This window comes from Mauremys reevesii, linkage group 3, assembly GCF_016161935.1.
Source record: "Mauremys reevesii isolate NIE-2019 linkage group 3, ASM1616193v1, whole genome shotgun sequence".
In the NCBI taxonomy this organism is placed as follows: domain Eukaryota; kingdom Metazoa; phylum Chordata; order Testudines; family Geoemydidae; genus Mauremys; species Mauremys reevesii.
This window is the reverse complement of record NC_052625.1, coordinates 14,867,866-14,881,726: the sequence shown is the minus strand read 5'-3', so window position 1 is coordinate 14,881,726 and position 13,861 is coordinate 14,867,866. Positions and strand designations below refer to the sequence as shown.

Genomic DNA, 13,861 nt, shown 5'->3' with positions numbered 1-13,861 from the left:
AGCTTGCGACAAAGCTGCAGAGCTACCGAACCATGGTTATACCAACTCTATTGTACTGAAGTGAAATGTGGGCACTGAGGAAAGCTAAAGAACACTGGGATTGATGTTTTGGGCTCTCATTGTTTCCATAACCTGCTTCATACCAAGTAGCAGGACAAACTCAGAAATGAGGCTATTCAAAGGCGAACTGAGTAACTGCCTCCATCGCTGGTTTGATTTTGGCGGCTTTCTTGGTATGAACATATTAAATGGAAGACCAACAAATTCCAAAGCATGTGTTCCAAGGAATGCTGCTACTTAGCCAGCCCTTACATCAAAGGCTTAAGTGGTGTGACAAGACTGCCAGTGATTGACATAAACTGAATATACAGCTTAAGCACCTTGCCAGAGATCGGTCCAGCTAGTGCTGACTCATCATGCCAACATCACTCCAACAGAAGACTCTGTGGGGTGGAGCTCTACCTGCTATCACTCTCACATGTCTTTGCTGTGGTGGTGTTAGAAAGGGCCCAAACACGCATGCAGAAAGGTGGTGGTGTGTGAGGGGGCTCAGAGGCTGGATTATTTTTCTTGAATTGACTCCATTCTTTGCCTGACAACTTGCAACACAGTGGGTAGCCCCCAGGGAGCATCATTACCACAGGTAGCTCTTGTCAGGATACATAGATCCACAGTAGGTGCATGCAGGGTCCAATAATGTCTTCTTAACCCAGGCCACGACACCAGGGGTGTTTGGCAGTTCAGAGGGGGATTGGCACTTGTCATGGAGGGAAGTGCCCACCCTGCACATCCTCCCCCATCCCCAGACCTCAAACACCTCTTGCGCTCACTCTTAACCTGTTTTCTTTTGGTAGGACAGCCACCTTCCCAATTCAGTAATATACCTGCTACCAAAACACATTATAGATCATTCTAAATCAGAGACCAGCTCACTAATGTACATAATGGTAGTAGATGTACAATTTAATTAGGAGGCTGAAAGACAATGGGCCTCTGACATACTACTAGGCATCAATTCAACTACAGTAACTCCTCACTTAAAGTCATCCCGGTTAACGTTGTTTTGTTGCTGATCAATTAGGGAACGTGCTGGTTTAAAGTTGTGCAATGCTCCCTTCTAACGTCGTTTGGCAGCCGCTTGCTTTATCCACGTCTTGCAGGAAGAGCAGCCCGTTGCAGCTAGCTGGCTGGTGGGGGCTTGGAACCAGGGTGGACCGGCAGCACCACTATCAGCTCCCCCTATCAGCGCCCCGCTCCCCTAAGTTCCCTGTGCAGCAGCTGCCCAGCAGGCTATCAATTGCCAGCGGTTCAGCTGTCCCTCCCCCCACTGCCATGTGCTGCTCCTGCCTTGGAGCTGCTCCCCGAGACTCCTCCCCAAGACTCCTGCTTGCTGTGGGGGGGAGGGGAGGAATTGGGGGGCTGTCAGGGTGTCCCTCTCCCTCCTGCTCCTGCAACCCACTTACCCCATCTTCCATAGAGCAGGGGGAGACACACGACAGGGCTCAGGACCGAGGGAGCTTGCTGGCAGCAGCTGCGGTCTCAGCAAGCTGATCTAATTAACAAGGCAATGTACTTAAGAGTAGGGTCAGCATACTTAAAGGGGAAATGAGCACACACACACACACACACACTGTATGTCTCTGTCTGTGATGCTGTCTCCCCTCCCTCCATTCCTGCTGCCTTGTAGAGTGTGAGAGTTAACCCTTGAGGGCTCAGCTGAGTGCTAGTTCATCATTTAGCAGTAAGGCATTCCCTGGGAAATCTCACCCTCTGACTCCTCCACCTCAACCAAGCTTCACAATCATCATCACTGTGTACCAGTATTAAAGTGTTTGTTTAAAACTTATAGTGTGTGTGTGTGCGCGCGCGCGTATTTTTATATAGTCTTTTGTTTGGTGAAATTTTTTTTCCTGGAACCTAACCCTCTCATTTACATTAATTCTTATGGGGAACTTGGATTCACTTAACATCGTTTCGCTTAAAGTTGCATTTTTCAGGAACATAACTTCAATGTTAAGTGAGGAGTTACTGTATTTCCCAAAATTACTGCACAGTAAGGAAGAGTTATTGAAATGTAAAAAAAGAGAAAGAAGGAAAGCTTTATAGCTTTATAATCAGGAGAAGGCAGAGAGCAGCTTCAGTGAAAGGGGAGACAGCAGAGCAGGATGAAGAGGTGGGGACAGAAGGCCTGATATCCGCCTGGATGGTTGTATTCAAACTAGGACAGTTGCAGTATGATCAGCGAGGATACTAGAATTGTCCCACAGCTACAGTCACCCTAACTGTAGAGTGTCTACACTAATTATTTAGCCCCAGTCTGCTTATTTAGTTCTTGTAATCTTTCCTTATCACAATCAATCCCTACAGTTATAATATATAATCAAAATGATACGGCACAAATTATAATTAATTATCGGAACAGGGTTTAATTGCAGGATTCAAGAAACAAGCACACCAACTTTACAGTATCCTCTTTACCAACAGATTTTTAGGGTTAGGGTTTTTCCAAGTATTCCATTACTTGTTATTCTATAGATAAAATCCTCATTACTCAAATCATTGTATCCTTCTTTCTTGTTAAAAGTAGATTATCCCTGTCAGCACTATTGATCGGGCTTCTCTCATTTACTAAAGGGCTACTTTTTCTTGAGTATTTCCTTGCCCTTATTCCACTTTGGCTTGCATTAGGCCATTCTCCTCCTTTGCTGCATTTATCTGTTCCCTGCAAGACTAGCTGAACATATATTCTCGTTTGGTTTCTCCTTTCCTTTACAGATTGCAACATTAGGAACAAACTGCTGGCAAGTCCCTCATTTTAATTAACAATTCAGTTTAAAAGGGTTTTTTTTTTCTTTTTTTCATTTCCACTAAAAATAAATAAAAGCCTTTTTAGTTTAAAAGGAATAAAGATAAAAACTTCAAAAATTCCTTACCTGCATTACACGCATCACTTCAAATTTCTTAAAATTCAGATTTCTCGGTGTTTGATTTTTACACTTTACTTAGTTTGGGTGATGAACGTGCAGTAAATTCATTGTGTTTTAGACAGCATTGTTTTTTTTACATTTTATGCCCTATTGAGGAAAATATAAAGCTGGGATAAGTCAGAAAAGCTCCATTGATTTACATCAACTGAGGATCTGGCCACACAAGTCTCTGAAAGTAAGCTCTCTAAAACTAGTTTCCAAGAGTGGTAGGTTTAGGTTTCCAACAACGTAGGGGATTTTTTTGTGTGTGTAAATAATTTAACGTTTTTTTTGTTTTTTTTTTAAAGTTCACAGAAACATTTCTCTTCATATTGGGCCAATTCCTGAGAGCGATGAGAACTTACAGTTTCCATCTGCTTTCAGGATAGACAAGTGGGCGTTATAACAACTGTTAATTAATTAAACAAATTGAAGGCCTAGAATACTTGACAGATTCAGTAATTTACTGCTATTTGCCAGCCTTCTATGTTTCTTACAGGAACAAATATTTGTTCTGCCTTCTATCCTACAAAAATTATAGGTGACATACAAAATATACCCCTTGATGGCACAAAACAGGAGATAATTAATGGTTTGATGACACAATTATGACATCAGCCTGATACAAATCCTTACAATGCATCCTATAAAATATAATTGGCATTCATTTCTGTTCCTTAAGAAACTATTAAAATATCTCAAATGAAAATCCCACTAACAAGAACCCAAACCAAAAAACCCCACCAAATCGTTTTTATTTAGAGATCATTGATAACACATTATTTGTGTCCATGTTTTCTGTATCTCAGAGACTTCCGAGGACCATAAAATGTTTAATGTCTCAACACTTTCTTCTGCAGTGAAGGCATTGACTTCTTTAACTACCTTGAATGTCTGTCTTCCAAAATTCTCATGCAACTTGTTTTACAATATGGTATCTAGATACAGGCAGCTCTCTCTTAGCTAACATTTCTGCTGCTCTGACTGACAAGGAGTCTCTGGTACAATAATTGTTTCAGTTTACATACAGATCCTAGGTGTCAACTATTTCACATGTAACTTTGGAAATCAAACAAGAATCATAGCGCTCAGCACCATATTAAATCTAATACATTTTTTCCCCACAGAAGACTGGGGGATGTGAACAGAACAGAGGTTTTTAAGCTATATATCCTACCTGGCTATTTTAGCCTGCCATCTGTCAGAGGTCATGAAGAGATCCCTGAGAGAAGGGGTCTGTAATGTGTATTCCAACATGCACTGAAGTACTCACCGCAGCTCCAAAGTTGCTTCTTCAGCTCTGAGATTTAAAAGAGATTTCTAGCCACCTTTGAGGGTTTTTTTGTTGTTTTTTTTAAAGGGGGCAGGTAGGAGGGGACATCTTTTGCAATTACTGTGCTTTTTACAGGACTGGGACAGCCTGCTGCTTTTCCTCAGTCACAGCTTTGCCTCTACACTTCTCAAGCTGCTTGAAATAAATACCCCTGTAACTGCAGCAGTGAAAAGCTGGTCTCAACTGTTGGGAAGCTGCGAACAGGTCTTCATGCATTTCATGGTGGAACAGCCTCATTTCTTTAGTTGGGTTAACCACAGAAAGGGAACTGTGTATCCAGGCAGGTCAGATCCTAGTAAGAGCACCATTTTTCAAAAAGGTTTACCTACCTACTCTAGCAATAATTTCTAGCCAAACTGCAGTTGTCCACCTATGCCAGGAGGAGAGGAGAAATTGGATGTGGTTTAATTAGGCTGCAATTTCATTTTCAAATGTCAGAGTACACCGCAAATAAAAGTGTACAATGCAGGTAATTCCATAATCAGTTATGTATACACAGCAAGGGGCTGCCCCCTTTACTCATCCTGGACCCCTGCCAAACCACTTCTGGGACCTTGCCACCTCCCACCTCAAATGAAGATTAAGGGGCCTATAAAGCAGGAGGGGTTAGATCCCTGCCATACCAGTCACAGGACCCCCCTAAACCTCCCTTGTTTCAGTTCCTTTAAATCCCACTTCCTTTAAATCCCTTACCAATCCATTTGATCTGATCATCGTATCCCTTCCCTATGGAGCACATACACTGGACATCCACCCTATGCTTGGATAATGAGTTGCAACCTCATAGCCTAACCTGTTTCATGTCTGCTCCACCTAAGCCCCCAACCCTCTGTGGGGAAGGTGAAACATGCCCCCCACCACACACACCTCACGTTGGCCAATCTGGCGGTTGGGGGAAAAATTCCTTCCTAGTCCTACCTATAAAGGAGCAACTAAGATAATGTCCACAGCAGATCATAACAAAACCTGGTATGTAACTACTTCCATAGGTGCTTCTCTGCCTGGTCCAGGTAAAGGAAGCTTTTCCTGCACTGGTGTAGATCAAAGTACTCTCCCCTCTCTTCCAGTCACTTGGGGAGGGAAGGGTCAGCATCCCCACACTGACCTGGTCGGAAGCTGCCCCAGCAAGTCACTCTCCGGCTGTCTGGCCCTTAAAGGGATCACACACCTTTTCCTACAAGCCTACAGCTCCCACCACTTCAGGTGCAGTGAGGTCATTCAGATGCTGGACCCTAGAGATCAATCAGAGCTTCACCCTATAAAACACTCCTCCAGGAGAATCAGAGAGAATTCTGCATACCTCAAAAACAGCTGAGATTCAGCAGTCTGTGGCTCAGACAGCACTCAGGATTTTACTTCTGATCTCATTGCAAATGTCACTACACCTACCTTCTGATGAGTCCAAAAAAGCCTGGCCTTTAGCCTCCGTATCAGTGCTTAAACATGACAAATCTGAATACATCTGAACACAAGCAAATGTGCTCAGGATTTCATATTCTAGTTGTACTAAAGCTTTCCATTTTGTTTTGCCTTCTGCTTGATTAGAGCGGAAAGTACTGTGTGGTGCTTGATGCTGTGATCTGTTGATTTCACTCCACTGAATTTATTTAAGAAAGGTCCAATTCTGAGGCTCACATTTTGGAAAGTGATGGTAGAAAAGATAATGGTATCGGATTATTTTTTGCTTCTAAGGCATTTGGTTCTGGGTTTTTGTTTGTTTTTAAATGTTTCTTTGGCAAAAATAGACTGAGTTAATCCCGGTGGGTGTCTCATTAAACACTGCTTTTCAAACACCTGGGAAACACATGGTTACCATATCATTGAGTGCAGACAACTGATTTAACCTAAACCATTCCTTAGAACATGGTGGGGACATACTCCTCCTCAGAGATACTGAAAATGATGAATATGCTGTTCAGTACTTGCCCACTGTTCTCTTTCAGCTGCCACTCCTCAATTAACAGACTTCACCACCTTTTTACCACACATCCCCTATGTCTATGCTCCAGAATGGCCTAGCTCTTTTCTGCCCATAGCTAAAGATTTACTTATATTGCTACCATTCAAAACATAAGAGCCAATGTAGTCTGAGAAATTTTATTTTCAAAGCCCTACGAGATTAGAAAACTATGAAAGGGGAGAGGGCAAGAGTTATAAATTATATGTAAAAATCATTTGAGAAAGTAGCACTCCTTTAAAATGAAGAATACACTGGAAAAACAAATAGAAAATTAAATGGCGTGGAGCCACATTTAATGGTATCAAATATCTTAAGACCAATTGCTTCAGTTCCTTCTAAAATTGATGCAACTGTCACATAATTGAAAGTAGCAAGATGGCTAGCAACCTACTGTAAGAGGCTGAAAATAATCACTCAGCTCTACTAACCTTGCCACATGGTATCTTTAAAAGCATGTATAAACCACAACCCTTTGGTCAGCCGGCCAGCACTTTACTGGTGGTCACATAGTTTTGATAATATACACTGCATGAGCTTCCAGTTATTGGCAGCTATACCCATATCCAATTACTTAATACAGAATTAAAATTTTACACAATAATGGAGATTCTGAGGGTTTGCTCTTAGAGACATATTTTTGCATACTGTTCAAATGCAATTTCAGACCCATCAGCACGTTAACTGGACTCCCAAACTATCTGCCTTAGAAGGCAACTTGTGTCAAAAATATTTTTCATTACATGATGTTGGCAATTTTGTCTTCCTTTATACTGAGTGTCTTGCATTATACCCTTTCCATAATAGTGGTATATGCTGAATGGTCACTGTCCCCCCAGGGTCAAAAATGAGATTTGTATAATCACAATGTTATGCCAATGAGCAGCATTTTAAATAAATTTTTTTGCACAGTATCAAGAGAAAAGTGTGTGTGTGTGCGCGCGTGTGCATACATACACACAAACAGGGGCACTTTGAACATTCTTAAAACAAATACTTTTCTATTAAAAGACAAGTTGGTCAGCTCAGTTTACATCTGGAGTGAGATTAGAACCCCACTGTAAAACAATTACCAAGACAGTGTTCTGATATTTGATGTTTGAAAAAGAAAAGACCTCATGCAGACTCTTGTATGCACCGGCAAGTATATTTTACTGCTGATTTTCTATGAATAAACATATGCAAAGAATTGCTGAAACACACACTGCTGGTTTTAAACATGCCTAATGTACTATTAGAGGTTTGTTTCCAGAGCTGACTGCCTTATTTATCAGCTTCCTCCCTCCAGCTGGTAAAGAATCTGATATCGGCTCTGGTCAGCTGCCTCACACAGGACACTCTCCGCTATAGGAAAGATATTAGAAGGTAACTAGCAGGAAGTAAGACGAAAAAATCTAAACAAAATGGTTCCAGCAATTTAGAAAACAGATTGCGCTTTACTACTGTGAATCAATAATAACCATATAAATTATGTGTCATCAAACTCATTCCATTGTAAGTGTTACAGTTTACAGCATTTATTGAGCTTATAAAAACTAGAGTGTAATAACTAGGCCATTTTATTCAACTCCCAGCATTCTCCCTTTTCCATCTTTCATCTATGAAACTCTTTAATATAATTGTAGTATAAATATCACAAAATATGATACTTTCTACCACTTTCTTATTTTAAAACTGAGATGTTTTAACACAATGAATGTAGTATTACATCTCCCACCAGCAAGGTCACCTAGTAAAAAAAATGCCCCTTGATTAAAATATTTGATTCGGTTTATAGAGATTATTATAAAATAAAATGTTATAGTGCATGGTCATTAATATGGCATCAGAAACAATTCTCATCATTTATAGGATAGTTTGGGCCCAATGTTTCCTTTTTTGGGAAAAGATTCAGATTAACAAATGTTTAATGAATATTTTTCAAAAGTACAATAGAAAAGAGATGGATTGAATTTAAAGATTTCCTGACTAATCTGTTTAAATTGCCTAAAACGAGTAAAATGTTAACAGCATAAATGGTAAAAAGTAAAGTAGGTTTTAGAAGTTCTTTGAAACTGAATTATCAAAATTTTATTTAGGTCAGAAATGTTGGTTTTTTTAATCTTATAGTGTCACTTTAACAAATGATTGAATATGAATTTCAAGAGGGTTAGATGATGTCTTATTTCAGGTATCAGAGAGGTAGCCGTGTTAGTCTGGTTCTGTAAAAGCAGCAAAGAATCCTGTGGCACCTTATAGACTAACAGACGTTTTGCAGCATGAGTTTTTGTGGGTGAATGCCCACTTCGTCGGCAAGCTTGCATCCGACAAAGTGGGCATTCACCCACGAAAGCTCATGCTGCAAACCGCCTGTTAGTCTATAAGGTTCCACTGTCTTATTTCAGGACACCTGGATTCATATTTGTTTTGTCACAAGTAAAACTTCCACTGCAGATGAATACAGTACTACATATTTTAGCACAATTTGTCACGAGTGGCAGGTTTTGCTCAGGAATAAGGGTTGCTTCAGGTCAGAATTTAAATGAAGTTGTCTAGAAAAGCTTATACAGCATTTGCCCACACTATGGCTAGCTCAGGCCAGTACTGCCAGCATCTCATGTTCATGCGTTCTAACATTCAGAAGGAAAAACATCCACAAATACTGTGCTCAATCCTGCATCGCTTGCACATCCAACACACCCACTGAATACAATGGGTGAAATCTTGGCTCTGTTGTAGTCAGTGGGAGTTTTGCTACCGACTGCAATACAGCCAGGATTTCACCCAATGTGTACAAGCAATGCTGAGAGGATGTGTAATGAATGCAGGATCAGACCCAATCATTGCAAAACTCGGGAAGTTTTCCTACCCTTTCCTTCAGACACAGATCAGCCAATCAAGACAAGGACTGTTATGAGTTTTCTCCAAAAAGCTAATCTCAAAAATTTCTGAACTAGAACAAAGTGCTAAATATTTAATGTAAGCAAAAAGAAAAACATCTTTTCTGATTTTCTATTAAATTTAAAGCAGAAAAAGAATGAGATGGCTGACAAAGCAGCATTTAATTCCGAGCTATATCTAGACCAGAATATCCAGTCCAATTTACACAGCCAGCCAGTCACAGCTCACATAATCACATACAGCAAAAATATGACAGGGGAATTAAAGGACCAGGAAAGCATGTCTGAACTATGAGCTTCCTATTCGAAAGTATTAAATGCACGCATTTAATTCTGAAAAAGGCTAACTTGGTTCTCTCTCATTATAAGCCAAACATTATTTCATGAAAAAAATACAAAACAAACAATGTAGCTTTTTTAATTACTTTTTTTATAAATCAAATAGTCAATTTAAACTTAAGATTCCACATGCTTGAAAAATACACTAGAAGAGACGCCCAAGATTCTACAATAACTGATCAGTGACTGATCAGGAAGTATATGATCAGCTTATCAGATATTCCAGTCGTTATTCGTGAAGCAAGCTAAAAGTGCTACGAGTTTCAAGTTACTGTGCTGAATTGGCATTTGTTTCAAACCATCTAGTACTAGAATTAGCCAGGTGAAGAGGTCTGCTGACATCCAGACCCTAGGTTTGATTCTGGTATAAATCAAGAATAATTCCACTGAATTCAGTGTAGCAACACCAGTGTAAAATCAATGTAATTGAGAGAGGAAATGAACACCAGGATTGAAATTCTGGCTCCAATGAAGTCAATGGCAAAACCTGTACCAACTTCAAAAGGGATCAGGATTTCAACCTAGGTCTCACTGGCTTTGGTTCTATCTTGTGTGATTTTTCCACAGAAACAACAGCGCAATACCTCCCTGCAGTATTATTTTTCATGTTCCCCTCATTTTGAAATTTTGTCCCACATTTCAGCCTTTAATGATTCATAACTACTGTACATGGGGTTGAAACAAATTAATTTGTTTGTCTTGAGTGTCACTTGATTTACTACTTATAGATTCAACTTATTTAGTGTTATACCCTACGGGGCATAATTCTCCATTGACATGACCTATCACACTTGTTTCGGTTCATGGAATTTATATGAGAGCAATAGACAATAAAAGAGAAGAGAGCCCTAACTCACTTTTCATCTTAAATCAGTCAACCTCTATTTTTATCTGCTGTAGAATATTACAAGCTTTTAGTGAGACAATCTTCTTCAGCCCAGAGAATGGCAGGATATAGTTTTCTGAAGAAATTTTTAAAAATAATCTTGCTTGTTAAGGTATGTAAACACATCCAGCAACACGGGTGGGTATCTTATAAAAAAAAAGATACACTTCTGAGGTCTAATTATAAACCACTCTCAATGTAAAAGGCTGACATCTCTGATAAGGAGAATTTGGAATGGATTCAGTAGATGTGTCTCCTTCATGATGCTTTCTTCTCTTAACCTTCAAAAAAAACTAAAACACCCTACTCAATTGTTCAGAAAAATCAGTGTCAAAGCTATGCCTGCAAAGGATCCAGGATAATATCTGTTAGAACATCTTAACAGTTCAGTTTCAACCCCACAGGTGACCTGTTATAGGGGCAGTGCTGCACTTGTGTGGATCCCCAGTGTCAATGCACCTTTGTGTGGGCATAGCACCACATAGAGCACAGTCACTTCCAGGAATGGGCCCTCAGTCAGGAGTCTGCACTTGAGGATTGTATCTACATGTCAATGATTATTCTTTCATGCTATTCAAGGGAAAAAGAGTTTTTTCTTTATAATCCTGTCTTAATTCACCTTCAAGTGAAGGACAGAGAAGTAAGAAACAGAGCACTTCTCATTCACCTGCAGGACCAGCGGTTGAAAGGTGGCAAGTCTGAAGCACTGCTCTTTCTGCATATAGCAAAGACACAGCTCAAATAAGTCTTGGCCCTGTGCTATTTAACAAACTGTTAATGACCTGGAAGAAAACATAAAATCATTGCTGATAAGGTTTGCAGATGACACAAAAATTGGATGTTTTAGTAAATAATGAAGAGGACAAGTCACTAATATAGAATGGTTTGGATCACTTGGTAAACCAGGCGCAAACAGTGTATGTTTTAATACAGCTAAATGTAAATATACATGTCTAAGAACAAAGAATGTAGGTCATACCTATAGGATAAGGGACCGTATCCTGGGAAACAGTGACCCTAAAAATTATTTGAGGGTCTTGGTGGATAATCAGCTGAAAATGAGCTCCTAGTATGTCACTTTGGCCTAAAAGGCCAATGCGATTCTCAGATGCATAAAGGGAATCTCAAGTAGGAGCAGAGAGGTTATTTTACCTCGGTATTTGGCACTGGTATGAGTTCAGTGAAGAGTCCCAAGAATGATTAATTAATTAGAAAACTTGCCTTATAGCAACAGACTCAAGGAGCTCAATCTACTTAGCTTAGCAAAGAGAAAGTTAAGGAGTGATTTGATTACAGTCTATAAGTATCAACATGGGGGACAAATATTTAATAATAAATGGGTTGTTCAATTTAGCAGAGAAAGTATAACAGTCTAATAGTTGGAAGTTAAAACTCAACAAATTCAGACTGGAAATAAATGAACAATTTTAACAGAGAAGACAATTCACCACTGGAACAATTTACCAAGAGTTGTGGTAGATTCTCTATCACTGACAATTTTAAAGTCAAGATTGGATGTTTTTCTAAAAGAATGGTGATAAACATGGTATAAGGACCTACATACACAACAGAACAGTGAAATGGATGCAAAATACGGGAAACAGAGGCTGTATGAGCCCTGGAAAACATTAACGAGACTTGGCTTTGGATCTACATGTTTACTAGCTGGCAGAGAAACCAGAGTTACATCAAGATCTGGAACCATCATAAAGGATTAGTTGAGCAGGATGATGAAGACCTGTTAAGCCAGAAACAACATGAGTTTGACAGACAGTTTCTAGTAGTAGCCATTTATCTGTATCATAAAACCACAACACAGGGCCGCCCAGAGGGGGGAGCAAGAGGGGCAATTTGCCCCAGGCCCCGGGCCCCGCAGGGGCCCCCCACGAGAGTTTTTCGGGGCCCCTGGAGGGGGGTCCTTCACTCGCTCCGGGGGCCCCAGAAAACTCCCGCAGGGCCTGGGCCCCCAGAGCTTCTTCTGCTCCGGGTCTTCAGCGGCAGGGGGTCCTTCCACTCCAGGGCGGAAGGACCCCCTGCCGCCGAATTACTGCTGACGTGGGACCTGCTGCCGAAGTGCCGGGTCTTCAGCGGTAATTCGGCGGCGGGGGATCCCTGCCGAGGGTCTTCGAGGCACTTCGGTGGTGGGTCCTGGAGTGGAAGGAGCCCCCGCCTCCAAATTACTGCCGAAGCGGGGGCCCCCCGCCGCCGAAGACCCCAGGCCCCCTGAATCCTCTGGGCGGCCCTGCCACAACATGATTCAATGGATGACCTTCTCTCAGAGGGAAGTCCTGCCTTTCTTCTTTGTGATGTTTACAGGAGGAGAAATTATTCTGCACATAATAGGAAGGAAAATTCAGGACTTTTTTAAATTGTTTGAATGACATTTATTTCAAACAGGAGGCTCTCCACCTTCATCCTTGCAGGTGGGGTGAGTGAAAGTTTTCAAAATGCTGGGACCAATTTGCCTTTAGAGGTTTCTTTTAGCAGCTACTACAAATGCCATTTGTACTTCTGCCTCCCAGCTTCTCCCCACTCCCCCATCACTTTCTCTTCCCTTCAACCAGAAAAGTTACAAATAGCATTCAATACAGCCTGTACTTAAGTGCTGTTGCACTTTCCCTAATAACTGGCCTTTATTTGAAATTCACTCCATTTCTACAATTGTGTCTCCTAGGGAGTTGTAAACAAAGGCCAACTTTACGAGGAACCTCAATTGTGCATGAACACAGGCTAGATCACGCACTTCTTAAAATTTTAAGTGCTGAAAGTATCCTAGAGACAAAAGCACTCGTGGATAATTATGCACAGTTCTCTCACTTAGAGTTCTGAAATTCTGCACACAGTTTAAACTATGAGATACTAATTATGTTTTTAATAGACTTATCTCCTCCATGTTACTTATATTTTCTACTGGAAAGTCTCTTCTTGATCCTCTCTCCAAGGAAGTGGTCAACCAAAGTCATCTCTTGAACAATTAACTTTGGAGGCCCAGACTTGGATCATGAAGGGAAAGAGGGCCAGCAGAGTGACATACAGTACCTGTTCAAACTCCGCTATAGAAATGAGGGAAGGGATAATCATAGAATTATAGAATATCAGGGTTGGAAGGGACCTCAGGAGGTCATCTACTCCAACCCCCAATCATCTGTTAGAGAAAGTATCTCTCCGGGTTAGATTTGCAATGAAGGAAGGTATTGCACTCTGAACTGAGTGGGTAAGATTTGGTCAATTATCAATCCTTAATCGCTGGAAAACCCATTACCTTTGAAGAGTATGATACAGGTCTAATTGCTAGCAATGGAATTCTGACTCTCCAACATGCAAAGACTATCAAAAAGAAGAGACTGGAAAATCTGTCTGATGGGGAAAAATGCAGATAGTAAAATATTCATTGCACAGCTAAAACAAGGTGGAATTGGGGACAATAGAGCCATCTATAAATATACAAAGAAAATAAACATCAAGGAATGGGAAGAAACTGAGAAAATGAAAATTTAAGTT

The 13,861-nt window shown here is 40.7% G+C and overlaps 1 protein-coding gene across 8 annotated transcripts in view; it reads right to left on the bottom strand.

Moving 5' to 3' along the window:
* EHBP1 (EH domain binding protein 1) overlaps positions 1-13,861 on the bottom strand; it is a 330,844-nt gene that overhangs the window by 225,793 nt on the left and 91,190 nt on the right. The window lies entirely within an intron of this gene.